Source organism: Chiroxiphia lanceolata, chromosome 6 (assembly GCF_009829145.1).
Source record: "Chiroxiphia lanceolata isolate bChiLan1 chromosome 6, bChiLan1.pri, whole genome shotgun sequence".
NCBI classification, from domain to species: domain Eukaryota; kingdom Metazoa; phylum Chordata; class Aves; order Passeriformes; family Pipridae; genus Chiroxiphia; species Chiroxiphia lanceolata.
In genome coordinates, this window is record NC_045642.1 from 59905524 (window position 1) to 59921377 (window position 15854).

General features: G+C 41.8%; 1 long non-coding RNA gene across 2 annotated transcripts; it reads left to right on the forward strand.

Annotated features, from left to right (window-relative positions):
• Nucleotides 1-7916: 7916 nt before the first annotated feature.
• Nucleotides 7917-14769, forward strand: LOC116788351. 2 transcript variants are annotated; one of them, XR_004357609.1, is made up of 4 exons: nt 7917-8093; nt 9071-9210; nt 10336-10783; nt 13861-14769. It is a non-coding gene; the product is annotated as an uncharacterized LOC116788351 (long non-coding RNA). The 2 variants fall into 2 exon arrangements; XR_004357608.1 differs by having other exon boundaries at nt 10749-10783.
• The last annotated feature ends 1085 nt before the right edge of the window (nt 14770-15854 follow it).

A 15854-nucleotide genomic window follows, 5' to 3' on the forward strand; every position in this document is an offset into this window, starting at 1 on the left:
TGTTTTAGGTGAATTTTGCCAAACTCCAGCTGTCCTTTGCTGGTTATGACGCAATTATTTCCAGATTTGGGACTTTGTTTTTGGCTTGCTTATTTTTAGTTTGTGAAAAAGCTATTAGTTCTGACTCCCCAAATGATAATAATATGCACATTTCCATATTTTTAATGTTTACTTTGTTTAGAGTGATGAGTGCAGGTGTAAATATTTTTCTTGCTGACCTCTCTTTAAAGGTAAACAAAAAAAGTGATTTCTGTTTGGAATGCATCTTTGTGTGCAGCTATAGGGGTAAGAGAAACAGATGCTTTCTTGCTTTTGTTGATTATTAAGGAAGAGAGAGCTTGTAGGAAATTATTTTTTAAAGATAATTAGTGCTAGGTAAAAAAAAAAGTTTACTTTTACATGAGATCATGGAATTGCTTATTCTCTTTTTCCTGATGCCCAAAGTTAATTATTGTTATACTGCAATCTGTAGGCTGGCATTCCCAAACAGGAGATGTCAGAGTGGAGTCTGACTCAATGTTTTACTCAATCTGTTTATCCCGCATCCTACAGGGATGAATCTGTCTGTGTAGCTGTGGAAAGCTGCGTGTGCTGGATGTATGTTATCCATGACTACTTTCCTGTGGCTCCCTTGGAAGTAATGCCTTTTGACACGTGGCCTTAGGCTGGCAGAAAAACATGCAAAGGAGCTCGCTTCTTTCTGGGCGACTTTATCCCTTTAAAAATAAACTTTATGGAAAGGTACCCCTTTCCTACACGTGGAAGATACCTGTGTTTTCCCAAAGGCAAAGGCTTTTGATGACTTTCAAGAGTGACCACTAAGAGTTCAAGGGGAACATCCATGTAATGAGTTTTGTCAACTGAAGTGTCAGCTCCCATTCAGCTGCCCTCCCTGTTTGGCAGCTAAGCATATGCTTCAAGTCATTTCAGACTTGCGATCTAGCTATTTTTTACAATATTAAAATATGAATGTGTTTCTTATAAATTTAATTTTGTGTATAACGTGGTTTGGATTTTATGAGAACTGTATTCTTCCCGGTGAAGGATAAAGCAGCCTGAGTTTGCAGATTTCCTTTCAGTTTGTGTAGGATATTCTTAAAATCAGGATCTGGGAGCGGAATTCTTTTTGTTGTTAAACACAGCAAGGTTTTCCTTTTTTTCCCCTCTTTGCATCTAGTGCTGAAAACATCTCGATTCTGGAAGCAATCTAGTTAAATATTTTATGTTTTGGGAAAGACTCGCTTCCCGTGGAAGTCTCTTTCAATTGCTGTGTTTTGAGAATCTGTCACTGATCTGAGGAGAAAGGGACAGAGAGAGAATTACAAATTGCAGATTTGTGGTACTACTGGAATCGTAAGTGACAGCCCAGGATTGACTATGGGATATTCTGCATCTTTAGTTTGACAGGGTGCAACAGTCCTGTGGCCATGCAGCCTTCACAGTTGTCATTTACACCACAGTCCGTGGCCACACGGATGTTGTGGTTATAAACGGAGACAGATCGTGTGTGAGACACTCCGCCCCAGCGACACACAGCCCTTTACTGCTGGAGCTCCAGGACAGTTTGTAGCTTCCATTGCAGTAGGAATGTTTGTATCACCTACGAGGCAGCGTGTCCTGTGTCCTTGAGCGCTTCACCCAATTAAAAATGGTCACACACACACGTGCTACTTGTTAAAGACCAGGTTTGGGTCACCACCGTAAGGCATCCAACTTCGCAACAACTTAAAAAGATTCTTGACCAAGAAAATTCAGAGATGTCCGTAAGACATTTGGGCTTTGTGCAGTATTGGGAATGGAGTGAAGGAGGTGTCTCTGGAGGGAGCTGGATGCCCGCTGAGTGGAGAGCTGCCATGTGGGTCACTAGGGAACATCTCTGCAGGAGCAGGTCTGAGCTGCTGTCTTAGTGCAGCTGTTTTGTGGTGGTGCATGAAGTACCCTGATCCACTCAGAGCAGGGATGCCCCTGGTAGGGCTGGTACCTGCTTAACAAATACTAAAAAGCAGTGGTGTGGTGCCAGGAACTGCTTTGTGTGAGGGGGGCTGGCGTCTGCCCACCCCAAGAGGAAGGAGGCCAAGGACCTTCTTAGCTCACTGTGCTGTTCCTGAAAAATGTCCTAACCATGGAGCTGTGGACAAAACTATCGAAGAGCCATTATCTGCTATTCTAGTCAATCAAAGTAGAGAAGGAGTCTGATCCCATCAACCAAGGACAGGCATTTCCCTTGTGTGCCTGACTTAAAGTATTAATTAGTCCTTACCTGTTGTTTTTAATTATGTCTTCAAGAAAGCAAGGCAGCAAGGGAAGATCTCAGTGTGAGGATTCTCAGGTGAAATTCCCACAATATCAAGGGGTTCAGCCCTGATGCCTTGGTATACACCAGGATCATCTCTTGTCCCTACAGCATCACAGACTCTTAGGATCCACGTGGAGAAAGGATTCACTGCCAACCATCCCAATACTTCCCAGGAGCAGAACTGACCCTTCACAGTTCTCTCGGGTGGCGGTATTGTACAGTATGCTTAGACAGGAGAGCAACATTTTGGGTGAACTGGTTGCTCTTGAGAAGAGCTCAGCCTCTGATTAAGGCTATCCAGGTCTGTCCTAAGTAGTAAAACAATATATAGAGAGACAAGTGGTAAAGTCCTGTGCCGTGCTGGTGCTTAGCACACTGCAATACTGTTAATTAAGCTTCGTTAGTTTGATGTCCAGTTTTTCTGACGTGGGGTTTTGATCTAATCTTGCAGAATTCTAAAACTCTGCCTTTTTTCTTTTTATGTGCAAGTACATCTAGAAAAGATTTTCATAATTTCTTTGTGTCCAGCTTCTCTAATAAGGTTGGACAGATTCTCACAGTTTCTGTTGCTAATATGATTCCTGGCAAATAGAGCAGAAGGTTCAGGAGAACAAAAGAAGTGATCTAATTTTAGTAATGGTGCAGACTGAGTCTGTCATTTTTCTCTCTCTTTTATCCTCCTACCCTTTCTGAATGTCAGAACCTCTTCCAGCACTGCCTCTTTTCAGTTTGAATTGAATTCTTGTTCCTCGTCAAGGACTGGGCATGATGAGTTTTAAGATACTCCTCTGAACAGACACTGAATATTTGAGAGGTTGATCAGTGAAATCCTGACTTGTCACAGGTAATTTGCTAAGAACAAACCACTTCCAGTGAAGCTTTTTGCAGATCAGAAACCCTTATATCTGAAATTTCACTTAACATGTATGTCATATTTCTATTCTCCACTTTAAAACTTAAATTGGAGTTTGAGTCTGTTACAGTGTAAAGACAATAAAGGAATTTAATTTCTGTGCAAGTAGGTCTGCTCAGTTTGTGAGGTGCTCAGACTTCAGTGGAGGTCTTTAAGCCTGTGCATAATTCAAGTGTGAGAATTTCTATAGAGAAGCCTTAACAAGAAACATATTCTTTCAAAGGCAGTGGAAATACTAACATGTTTTAAATTAAATATATGCTTACAAACTTTGCTAGGTTTGCATCTTGGTGGATTGTTCTAGTGAGAAACAATTATAGTTGTGTTAGTCAACCTTTATTCTTGTGCTTCTGTTTTGGATGTGAGAAATAAACAGGCTGTGTTTGCAATTTGGGGGATGGCAATTATAGACATCTGATGTGCAGAACTGGACAAGAAAGCAAAGAGTAAAGAGTAACATGGTTTGAAGTGAAAATTGCTTGAGCAGTAAGAAAATGCAGAGGACGTGCTTTGTTGGATGTTTATCGTGTGCGCTACAAAAACACCACCGTGGTTAGAAATAAATTATAGTTCAACGTTTAGAGACAGAGTATATTATAAAGTGAAAAATAAAGCCAGCCTTAAAATTAATTTTGTTCCTGAACAAGTCCACTTAACTAACCATGGCGAACATGATTAAAAATGTGCAATCATTTTTCAAAACAAACAATTCCTTAGTATCTATCTCCAGTTTGTTTCATTTCATGCCATCATTATAGAAGGGGGCAGACAAGCATTGCAATTGAATCTATGGAACCTACAGCCCTATGATGATTGATGTAACAGACCACACTATTAGACCTAAAATTGGGCTTTGGAATACACTCCACGTACTTTAGAATAGTATTTTCATCTGTCTTTGCAGATGAAATAATTAGGTAGACCTCCTCCCCTAACTTACATGATGGATTGAAAAACTAGGCTGAATGATTTTGAGATGTGAAGAGTTTTGCTTCTCAGCTCTGTGTCTTTAGGAATTATATTTAGATTGCTTTTTCTGAAATCATTAGGCCTGAAAAAAAATAGAAGCTTATATGTATTCCAGGAACTGCAGCTTTAAAAAGCCCTCTGCCAAACAAGTAAAGCTGGCAACAGAATCTCCCTTATTGTGACCAAACAGCTCATCATTTAACCAGGAAATGGAAGGGAGGGACTGTTCTTTCTCCATTCCTGTTTTCCATCCGTGCAGAGGTTTGGATGGTTCCGCCCTGACGGTGGTGGGAATGGCTGCACCACCGTGTGGATGTCCCCAGGACGCTGTCCCCCACACCCATGGCACCACGTGGTGCTAACAAGAGCCAACTCTTCATCCTCTCCCGCCACAGCAAATATACATGTGACTGCCAGCCCACCTCTTCTAGAACTGTTCAGTCTTGCTCATCCCTCTTCCTGCTCTGATGCCTGGCCATTGCTCCCACTCCAACTACAGTCACAGAATAGCACAATATTTCTGCTGAAATGAATGGTCATGAAATGCTTCTCATCCAGGGGCTGGGTGGAAGACTAGAAATGAACAGGAGGGTCTGGGGGCTGCTGGCAGTTTTCCCCAGAGTACAAGAAGGCCAGCTCTGCCAGGTGTCTCTGTTGGATGCTCTGGAACCATCTCCATAGTTCTTTCCCATGTCTGGCACTTGTTTGCCACGGGGTGATTTTCTGGCCGGGCTGAGGCATCTGTACCCCTTTTGGTGCAGGGGAACTGGTGACAGGGGCTCAATCCCCATTTCAGCCTCTCCCACTGCTATCCCATGCAGCTCTTTATCAGGGAGCTGATACCGTGGTTCACAATGTCGATGTTCAAGAGACACATCAAGAAATCTGGCGTACGGCCCACGGCTGCAGCTCGGATTCTGCAACAATAATGTTTATGTTGGCAGGCCATGGAACAGAAACTTGCGTTCTCTCCAGCTGACTGGTGTGATTCTAGCAATTAATTCAGCTTTTCCAGGCGCAGAAGTTTGTTTATACAGCTTGTGGCTCTTCCTGTTTCAAAACACTTCAATAACTTGGGAAAAAAAAACTGGCTAGGCAGTTACAGAATCACAGAAGTGTTGAGGCTGGAAGGGACCTTTGAAGGTTGTCTAGTCCAAGTACTGCTCAGAGCAGAGTCAACGACAGCAGGTTTCTCAGGGCTGTGTCCAGTCAGATTTTGAGTATCATCAAGGAGGGAGACTCCACAACCTCTCTGGGCAACCTTTTCCAGTGTTTGACTTCCCTCTCAGGATAAACTTCTCATATTTAAATGGAGTTTCCTCTATTGCCACGAGTGTCTATTGCATTTCCATTGTCATCTCACTGGGCACCACAGAGGAGAATTTGTCTCTTCTTACTCCTTCACATCATGTGTTTATATACACTGATATGATTCTCTTGTCTTTCTCCAGACCAAGCAGTCCCAGCTCCTTCAGTCTCTCCTTATACAACAGATTCTCCAGTCCCTTAACCATCATCATGGCCCTTTGCTGGACTCATTTCAGTATGTCTATGTATCTTTTGTGCTGGAAAGCTCAGGACTGGACCCAGCTCTGGAGATGTGACCCCCACTAGTGTTGGGGAGAGGAGAAGGATCACTTCCCTTGACCTGCTGTAGGTATTTTTCCTAATGTGGCCTTGGAGGCTGTTGTCCCTCTGTGCTGCCAGGTCACATTGCTGGCTCGTGAGCAGCTTGTTGAACACCAGGATCCCCAGAGCCTTCCTTGCAAAGCTCCTTTTCAACTAGTTGGCCTCATCCTCTACTGGTACTTGGGGTTGTTAATCTCTGTGTGCAGGACTTTGCAATTCTCTGAGTCGCCCTTGATGAGATTGCTGTTTCCCATTTGGAAATCTTTATAAAGAACTGCTTGGGGCAGAGGTGGAGGGATGGAGATTGAAGTATCTGAGGTCCCCACCAAATGCACACATCATTAGTTGTCTAGTTTTTTAACTTCATGACCCTCACATCTGTAAGACCATATCATCATCCAGAGCTCTGGAAGCTGTCAGAAATCTGAAACGAGGACAAAAGCAATCCATACATGTGCTATCTGTGTAAATCTGTACAGAAATGAGCAACTGCAGTTATTTAATTCTCTGTGTTGTAATTTGAGTCTTAAAATGTTGTATTTATAGCACTTCTGTTTCAATTACAGTAATTCTGCCCCAAAAGCAACATGTGTGAATGGAATCCTCATGGTTATGAATGAACCACTTATTTTCTGTGTATTTATATGACTGGAATTCACAGTTTCCTCTGTATCCTGGTTTTTTTCTGCATGGTTGTTCTTTCCAACAACAAGGCCTCACTGCCTCTGCCCTCAGCTCACCAATGGTGAGAAGCAGAGTGTCCATGTGGTGTCCTGAGTACACAGGATACAGCAAAATCCTGGCTGTGAAATGTCACCAACTGGAATCGCCATCAGATTACCAAATGTCCAATTTTTTCTTTGTCTTTATCCTGTTGCATATTATTTTGGGGATAGAAGGGACCTGGAGCCTAATGGAGCTGTCTGAGAACTCCTGTTTTTTTCCTTTACTTTTGCTATTCTCATGGGACAGTCATTGATTCATGACAGGGATTTACACCCAACTGTGAAATTTGTTACTTTGGGCTTTACCTTGAATCCAAACTTTCCAGTCTATATTGGATGTCTCAGACAATGAGCTAAGGACATTAAGAGAACAATCCTGGTTTCTTGGAAGTCAGTAAGGAGAATGCCTTTGTGTTGGAGGCAGCCTTTATTTTCAAATGTTTGGAGATAGGAGAATCCAGGCTTGTTCTTTCATCCACATGGAGAAATTTAAGCACATGAAAAACCTTCTAGCTACCTTTCTTTACCCAGACTCACAGAGTAATTAACACAGTTTACTTACTTTATTTAATTTACTTCCTTTGATTTGAAATTTCTTGGTTTTCTTTCAGGTTTTATGCTGCAAATTTATCAATAGCACCAAAAATTAGATTTGTCAAGAGGGTGTACAACTAGAATAACTTTATAAAGGGATGTAGCAAAGAAAAAGTAGAAATGTTGCTGAAATTCATTTAGGGTATTTACGATATGCTCACTCCTAAGTTCACTGTTGAAGCAAATCAGGGCAGAAAGTCTTCATGGCATGGTAGTATGACTCACTTTGGGTTCATGGAGGTCTGGGCTGCAGATTTGAACCCCTTAGCTCCATTCCTTGTGTGTCTGGACACAGCCCAGCCTTGCCTGGGGCTGCCTTTCTGTCTTTATTCCCTGCAAGTTCCTGCACCTCCCCATCAGGGCACTTTGATTTGGAGGGTGGAAGAATGGCCTTGAGTTTAAGATACTGGATTGAGATGTGCCTAAGCTAAAAAAGTCAAAAATTCCTTTCTTTAAACATATGTGGTTTCATGTGACCTTCAGTGAATCTGCCAAAACTTCAGCTTTCCCCCTGCAAATTAGGTACTGTCCAGCTAAGTTGGTTGGATACCAGGTGGTAGGAAGGAAAACACAAAATTATTTATAAAAAAACTCCAAATCCTGCTTTATAGACAGAGCTCATCTCTTGTAAGTGGGTCAGAGTCGTTACAGAAAGCGTAGCCGCAGTCACACAGTGTGTTTAATAGGTCCTCTTAATGTTCAACAGTTTTCCCCTCTTTTAAAGCTTCCATTTTGAAGTCAGATGATTCTTAATACGTTTTTTTTTTCTTTTCCATTTGCAGTTAACACACTGACCCGGCGTCTTGGCAGCAGCACTGGGAAGCTGCACTGGTGAATCCCGGCCCTCCGGTTTTCTTTCCTTCCTCCCTTCCCTCTGAAGGAAGCCCCCATGAACGGGTCCCTGGGATTAAGGAGGAAGCAGAGGTTTTAATGAAGCTGACTCCATTCTTCCGAGGGGTGAAGGGAGGTAAGGGAAGATCCTGTTGCTTATGTGATTATTGCTAATTACTGTAATTGAACATCCTCATGACAGGAATATTTGGTGCCTGAGGTAAAGCTTGTTTGCTTCCATTCCTTTTTTCAACTGTCTCGTGGTGCCCTCTCGAGGTAGGAGAGCAGCCCCTTTTATTCCCTGTTTTACAGCAGCTGGAACACAAGCTGGAAGCACAGACCTCAGTGAAGAAGCTGAGAAATTGCTATTTGCTTCGAAAAAAAAATTAAATTTGGTAAAAATCCTTGCAAAATAAGTGGGATTTTTTTGATTCCCATTTAAAAAAGCACGCCAGTCTCTTTATTTCCATCTTTTCAGTGAGATCAAGCACTCAAAAGGATGCAAAAAGCACAGGGAATGCTTCTTCACAGTGCCCTGGGGCCACAAAGGTGCATTTCCTTGGAGCATGAACAAGGTTAAAGGCTGTTTCCATGAAGGAAGGGAACCCATTTCCCACAACATGCTTTTGTGCCCTTGAAGCAAAGCACAAAATGCATCAGGAAATGCTGACGTGTTTGGATATTAAAGTGGATTAGGAAACCTTGACACATGAGAAAGGCTGACCTTAGGGCTCGAGTCAAACAGAGGGTATTGTGCTTGTGAGGGAGGTCTGAATGCCTTTAATGTCATCACCACCTCACTGTGAAGGACTGCAAACTGCAGGATTCTCTGTAAAAGTGACTATTAGATGCTCAGTCTTGAAATATCTCTTGCCAGGTGGCAGCAGATTATCCTTCCAAAAATGCCTCATCTTAAATCCAGCAAGGAGCAAGGACTGGCAATATAGTGGGCCCTCAAGAGGCAGTGAATTAATCAGTTTGGGTTTGGACTGGGATAGAGTTGATGCTCAGAGTCTGGGGCAAGGACATCCAGTTTTAGAGAAGAGCATGCTATGGGTACACTATGATTTATTTAAAAATACAGATTTTAAAAAAAATCTCTGCTTCTCATAGATAACTTTTGAAGGGGATAAATGTAAGCAAATGCTGAACAACATGCCGATTCTGAAAGCACAAATCCCCTCCACAGAACTGCAAATTGAAGACTCAAGGCTCCTGTTTTGTTGAAAAGGGACTTTTGCGCCCAACAAGGGGTAAGATGTTAATAAAACCTTTGTTCACTGTTACAAAAGGGAACAGCTAAGTGTGGGTTGGGGTTTCTGCTAAGTTAACCCTGACTTCTTCGCATTGCCACCAATACTGCTAAGAAACACCTTAACATGTTATTTAAGACAAATTAAAAAAACCAGTTAATACTTTTCATTTTGAATGCTGTGTTTAGAGCAAAAGCTTTCATTTTAAACACATCTTTATTTGCTTTCCTTGTTGCTAGACTAGGGGCTTTAAAGAAAATTCACATTTTATGTGGCATTAACTTTCTTTTTGTGGGGAAAAAACAAAGTTAACTTAAGTGATCTGAAACTGGCACTGTCTTTAATACTGATGGAGTTTTATTTTCTTTAAGGTGAAACTGCAGGTGTTCTGAGTCTCCCCAAACACATGATAACCAGGCTTATTTTATTATTTCCTTCCCTGTGGTCTGCTGGGCTTTGCCCATCTGTGGTTTCTCCCTGTTGTTGTCATCTCCTTCAGATCCATGATCGGACAGAATTGCTATGGTAATTGGAATAATAACAAATAATAATAATAACAAAAAGCCTTGGAAAAATAAGGCAACATTGAATGACCATTTCCACTTTTTATTTCTCCAGCAAAGAAGGACAAAAAGGAGATGGCTTCCATCTGTAGTGTTGCCTTTCATTTGCAACTGTTCTGTTGTGGAATCAGAGGCTACTCAATACATGGGTTTGGAAACTCTTTGGAGTATGAGGTGGTAGGAGTTGCTGGATAAGATGCATCTCCATGTGATGCTGACAGTGGTGTGATGATATTATAGTATTATCTGACAGCAAGGGAAGAAGTGAAGGAGGGAGGTGGTAGGTGTGCCTGGGTACTCTCTGGTCAGGATTTGAGCATCAGGGTCACAGAGGTCCTGTGGTGTCATGTTTAAAAGCAGGCTGGCAGAATATGTTGGGGTGACAGCTACATTTCCTCCTGCCCTCATAACCTCCTCTGCTCTCCTTTGTGCCACCCCCTCATCTAAGGAAAGGTGGCATCTTTATTCTGGTAGAATTAACTAATCAAAGTACGCTGTTGGTGATTTCAATTATAAATGTTTCTTCCCATTCTTAAAATGTTTTCACTTGTTTTCTTGGCAGGACCTTGAGGAGCTCTCCTGAGAGTCCCTTTCACATAGATATGCACAGAATGAATAGTTTATCTCCAGCTCCTGCTGACTTTCATGAATAATTTGAGGTAAAAAGCTAAGTTGGATTTCTGCTATGTCGGTTAACTTGGAAGTACCAGCTTCTAATATTCCAGCCACAGACTGAAACAGACTTTCCAGTTTTAGAGACCAAAGTGGCCTCTCTGGCTTCCATTCATTGTGAATACCTTACCTTTTTTCCTCCTTTAACTACCTGGCTGCTTCAGGCTCCCCAAAACATGAAAGAGGCTCTAGAGCTTCCAGCTGACAGAACATCTCTTGTGAATGAAAGCTCTTTACTTAAACACAGAAGATTTGGTGGGACATACAACTGTGATTTTTACTGTTTCTCGTTTTCATTCCCAGGTGTACGCCAGAAAATCCTGTGGTCAGCCCTGAAGGTAAGCAGCTCATTTTACAGAGTGTATTCATCTGCCCACTCTCATTGAAGGCAAACAGAATTGCTTATCTGAGTAATGTCACACGTGTGCCTAAATGATTGCAAGAGACTGAAAGGAGCTGGGAGTAGAAATAATAGCACTACTTCATCTCTCACAGAGCAGAGCCAACAAAATAATGAAGCCATGTGAATAAAGAACCAACATAATAATCAAGGTCTAACCATTTTTGGAAAATTAGCGCTTCTTCCATAACAGTAACAGGCTGCTGGGAAAATGGTACAAAGTATTAACTGTCAGGTTAAGCACACCTTAATCAACATGTGCCGAGTCCCACTGATGTGTCCTCAAACCTGTTACTTAAGTACTTGTTAAGGCCAATTAAATAAACCAAATTTTAAAGCCTAATAGCATAAACCACACAAATAACATAAAAGAGCCATAATGGTTGAATGGGTGGGCGTTTAGCCCTCCTTGATTTAAAACAGTGAAGTGAAAAATGTTGGAGCCCTTGAAGGTGATTTTGAAGACGAGGAAGTGACTGTGCTACACAAACAGCAATCAGAGACAATTAAGAGAACTGGGACAAGTGCCTCATTCTCCCAGCAGACTGCATGGGAAATTGCACTTTACATTTCAGTCTCATTGCATTTTCAAATAAGGCCCCCAGCTATGTCATTTTTTCAAGTCCAACTCAAATCAAAAGATATTGCTTAAAATCTTCCTATTACTCCAGAAGTGAAAGGAATGATTGTCTATGCTGATGAGCCTGGAAGATTGTCTTGGAAAGAATTTGACAGTTTTGTCTCCGGGTCCCATTATAACGTTATTACTGCCCCTGAAGGAGACTGACAGAGCCTGAATGCCGGCGTGAGGACGAGGGTGGTTGAGGATGGCTCTGTGCCACTGCAGATTTTGTGTTGTTTCTCTACAGAAACAGCAGAGAATCTGTGAGCTACGCTGTGCATGTGTTTTCTCTTAAAGCTTAATCTGATGAAGAATCTCAGCGAGACCCTGTGCTAACAAAAGAACAGAGCATACAAGCAAGCTGAAAATAAAAACAAAGACATAAAAATGGAAAGAATGAAAATAGGGAAATTTGGAAATAGTTATTCAGGTCTAATTATACCCCTGTCCCTCTGCAGAAAGCACATCTCACCAGTGATACTTTTTAAAGAACTTTCTGTTAGGCTCGGGAAGGTTTCAGTACATGACTCAGAAATTTCTTGAAGTGCTGAGTTGGTCTCACTTTTGTAGCCTTCTTCCCACAGACAGGAGTACAGTGAGCTTGCAGAGCTCTTGTAGCTGGTTTGGTTTGCCAGAGTAAGTGATGGTGCCTGGGAATGAGCCTTGCCCTCATCTCTGGCTCCTGTCTGGGTAGAGAACACTGGCCCAGCTGCTGCTGTTCCCCAGCACAGGTTGGAGTGCAGAGGGACACAGGGGGACCCTGCACTCCATCTGACTGCCCATGTGGTGCCCAGCAAACCTTCCCTGAACCAGCCCTGACTCCTCTGCTCAGTGTCATGAAAGCTGTAAGATGGAGGGGCTGTGGTACATCCACAGAAGTGATGGAAGCTTTCCCTGACAGCAACTTTCCCATGGAATTATCTTATCTTACTGTTTTCTTTCCATGGGGCACTTCTTCCTTTTAAAGATTTTTATTTTAATGAAAAAGGCTCTAAATGTAAATGTTCAATTATAATGCTAATTGATAGAAAGTTATTGTGAGATCTCTCCACTCAGATACAATTAACTCTGCATAAACCAGGTCGTCATAGCAAACAAGACCTAAATCAGTTATTTCCAGATTAAAGATTTAAACTTTTATGTTTCACTGTATAACAATTGTCTGAGAGATAAATTACGGTTACAGTGACAATCTGTACATGCTCTCTTTAACCCAAGACATAAACTGCTCAGATCTCAGACAAAAAAAGCAGTGCTTTGTTGCTTTGTGAGGGTTGCAGAGCAAATATGCCCACTGAAATTAAGAGGAATTTGTAAAGAAAACAAGCTGCTTCTGAGCCAGGGATTTTAGAAGTTATTTATAAATTGTGATCGTCCCAACAAGAAGCCTTTTACAACTCCAACAAGATCATTCACGTATTGAACTATATAGAAGAAAGAAAAATACTGCAAAATCACACTCACTGCACTCAGAACCTTAACCTGGTTCCCAGAACCACAGTGGATAATGTCTCTTGCAGAATTTCATTTATTTTGGTGGGACTTCCTTGGAGCATGGTACTACTCAACTAATGACTGCAAATTTGGGTCCTAACCTGCTTGATTTAAAACAGCTTTAGCAAAATTACCCCTTAGAGGCAAATTCTTGTCACAATAAAACTGATGGGAGTTTTGTGACTGAGTTTTCATATTATACAACAATTAAATTTTCTTACGTGTCCGTATACCTCAAATATGTAACTTTTAAGTATAAGAAACACATTTATATACGTAAAAATGATGTGTATAAAAATGCAGGGTCTATTATTTTATATTCACTAGTAGCTCTGTGGCTCTGCATCCATATCTCTCTGAAACAGAGCAGAAAGGCCAGCGGGAGCAGAATACCAACCTGAGATAGCAGTCTAGCAAGGAAGGCAGTGCTGTCACTGCAGAGGGACTTGGAGCACAAGAAGTGACACTTGCAGTTACTGTGGCTGTCAGTCCAAATCCGTGTTGCTTTGGTACCCTGGATAAAGATCGGGCCAACTTAAGAGCTGGCGACACGCCACGCAGACAGATGGACAGATGGGTGAGCAACACAGAGACCGTGCTGGAGCATCAAGTGTGGGTTCTGAAGGCAGCATTCCTAGCTGAGAGATTCCAAACAGCTGGCCAGCCTGAATTTTTTAAAAACAGTTTATGTTTTGGGAAATGCCGCAGTTTGTTTGGTTCTGGGTGATGTAACCCGCTGAACAAACCAGTGATGGGAAGGGGTATTGTTATTTATTCTTGGTAAATGTGGCTTGAGCTGCACAAAAGGAAGGAAGTGAGGAAGGGGCATTCCCTCTGAGCCCTGGAGAGAGTGAGGATGAGAAATGATAATAGAATTTCCCTGTGTTTTCCTGTGTCAGGGCAAAACAGATCTCTGCTGAGCAGAGCAGCAGAGGGAGTGTCAAAGCTGCACATTGGAGATGGGGAAGAAAAATCTCACCTTGGATTCAGGAGCTGGAATTCATCATAAACTCACACTTCAGCCTTCTTCTCCCAGGAGGATCAGCATCGGGGTAGAGGCACTATGGGACAACTCCTTTCCTGGGACAAGGGTAGACACAGGAGAACTTGAACTTTTATTACAAGCTGGAAAACTGAAACCCAAAGGTGGAAATCTGTTACCAGTGCATTTTTTTTTTTTTAATAAAATAGTTTAAAAGAGCTTATCTAAATTTAAATATCCAGATTTAAGCAGTTTATTTCCTTGTACAACAAACTAAACAGATGATGCAAGAGCATGTAAAAATTCAGCTGCTCTGTTGGCATTTGAATGGTTTGTCCTCACATGCATCAGCATCCCTTGACTTACAATATTTCATCCCTTCTGTTTGCAAAATGGGTAGGGTTTTCCCAGGCAGATACTTTGTCTGGACTGCACCATATTCGATCTTCGAATAATCAGTTCAAACTGCAAGTCAAACACCTCTTCTACTCCATTCTCTGTAATTGATTCATTATTTCTTTCAAATTCCTTGGCTGCCTCATGTCTTTTTGCCAGTGTAATGCATATTAAGCAATCAGGTCATTCCAGGTTGCTTTTGTTTGTGTTACTCCTATGAATTCAGTTTATGTTTAACCCTGGGAATAACAGACATAAAAAGCCAACACCAAAAAAAGAAGGGAGGATGCATCCAGTGCAGTCAGTATCATGTCCAGTCACAGAGTTAGGAGGGGACAGGATGATTGAAGGGAATGATAAAGGGCACAAGCTTCTAGTTTTTGGAATTGGTTTAGGTTTGATAAATCAGAAAACTGTTACCAAGTAAGAGCACTGATTTATTGCTGGGTTCGTCTCTTTTGGTGCACTAAAGGGACAATGTTTCTAGTGCCATCTCAGGTCAAGACTTCAGGATATTCCTCCATATTCCCTGGGCCCTACAGTTCCCACATAAAGGCAAGATGAGGGTCATGTTGTATTCAGCATGTTTGGATCATCAGAGGCCCAAGGCCACAGCACCCAGTATAGACATTATCTAACTGTTGGCCCTATCTTGGCTCACAAAGATCAAGCACAGAACATTGTGCACCACCAGCAGAGAGGACAAAGCCACCACCATGACCCCAGCCCTAAGTCAGTGATGGTACAAAGGGGTGAACTGAGATTTAAGTCTGCCTTGGCTTTTTTAAGGTCACTGATTCCCTTTAAAGAAACAAAACAACACAGAGACTCGTGTGTGCACAAACACACACACACAATAATTAAAAGAATTAACATGGGAATTAGTTTGTTTTGCAAACCAAGGCTGTTGTTAGGTGGAAATTTGCCATATGCTCTCCAACACTAGACACAAAGAAGGACCATTTTACCACTTAAACCTCCATTTTGCTGTAGGATTGGAAAGCCCAGTGCTGTCGATTGGCTCCTTTAATTTAAAGCAAATTAATTGTGGGAGCTGGATATCAAGATTACTCGGAAGTTCTTGGAAGCTCTTTCTTTCGGGCTGCTGAGCTTTTATTTTGAGGAGAAAGTAACACAAATAATAAAATACAGAGATGCATGGGCTTAGTGTAAAGAAGACTTGGAGGTTTATATGTCTTCCTTCTTTTTTTTTTTTTTTAAACAGTCCAATTATGTACCACATAGCAGCAACTGGGCTAACACCAGCCATATGATGGAATAGCTTGTAATCCGGTTGTGTCTAACTCCGTGAGACAGACTCCAAGTAGATGAGTTTTAAATCTCCTTAGAATTAAGAAGGGTTTGGCAACCAAATTAATTGTTTTGGAAAAATCCTGCTTTATGGATCATGAAGAGGATAAAAAGGGAAAAAACATGTCATCTGTAGTGGTTAGTCAGATGTTCTTTTGGAGTTACAACGATTTCCTCTCTAATTCCTCTCCTTGTTGACATTCC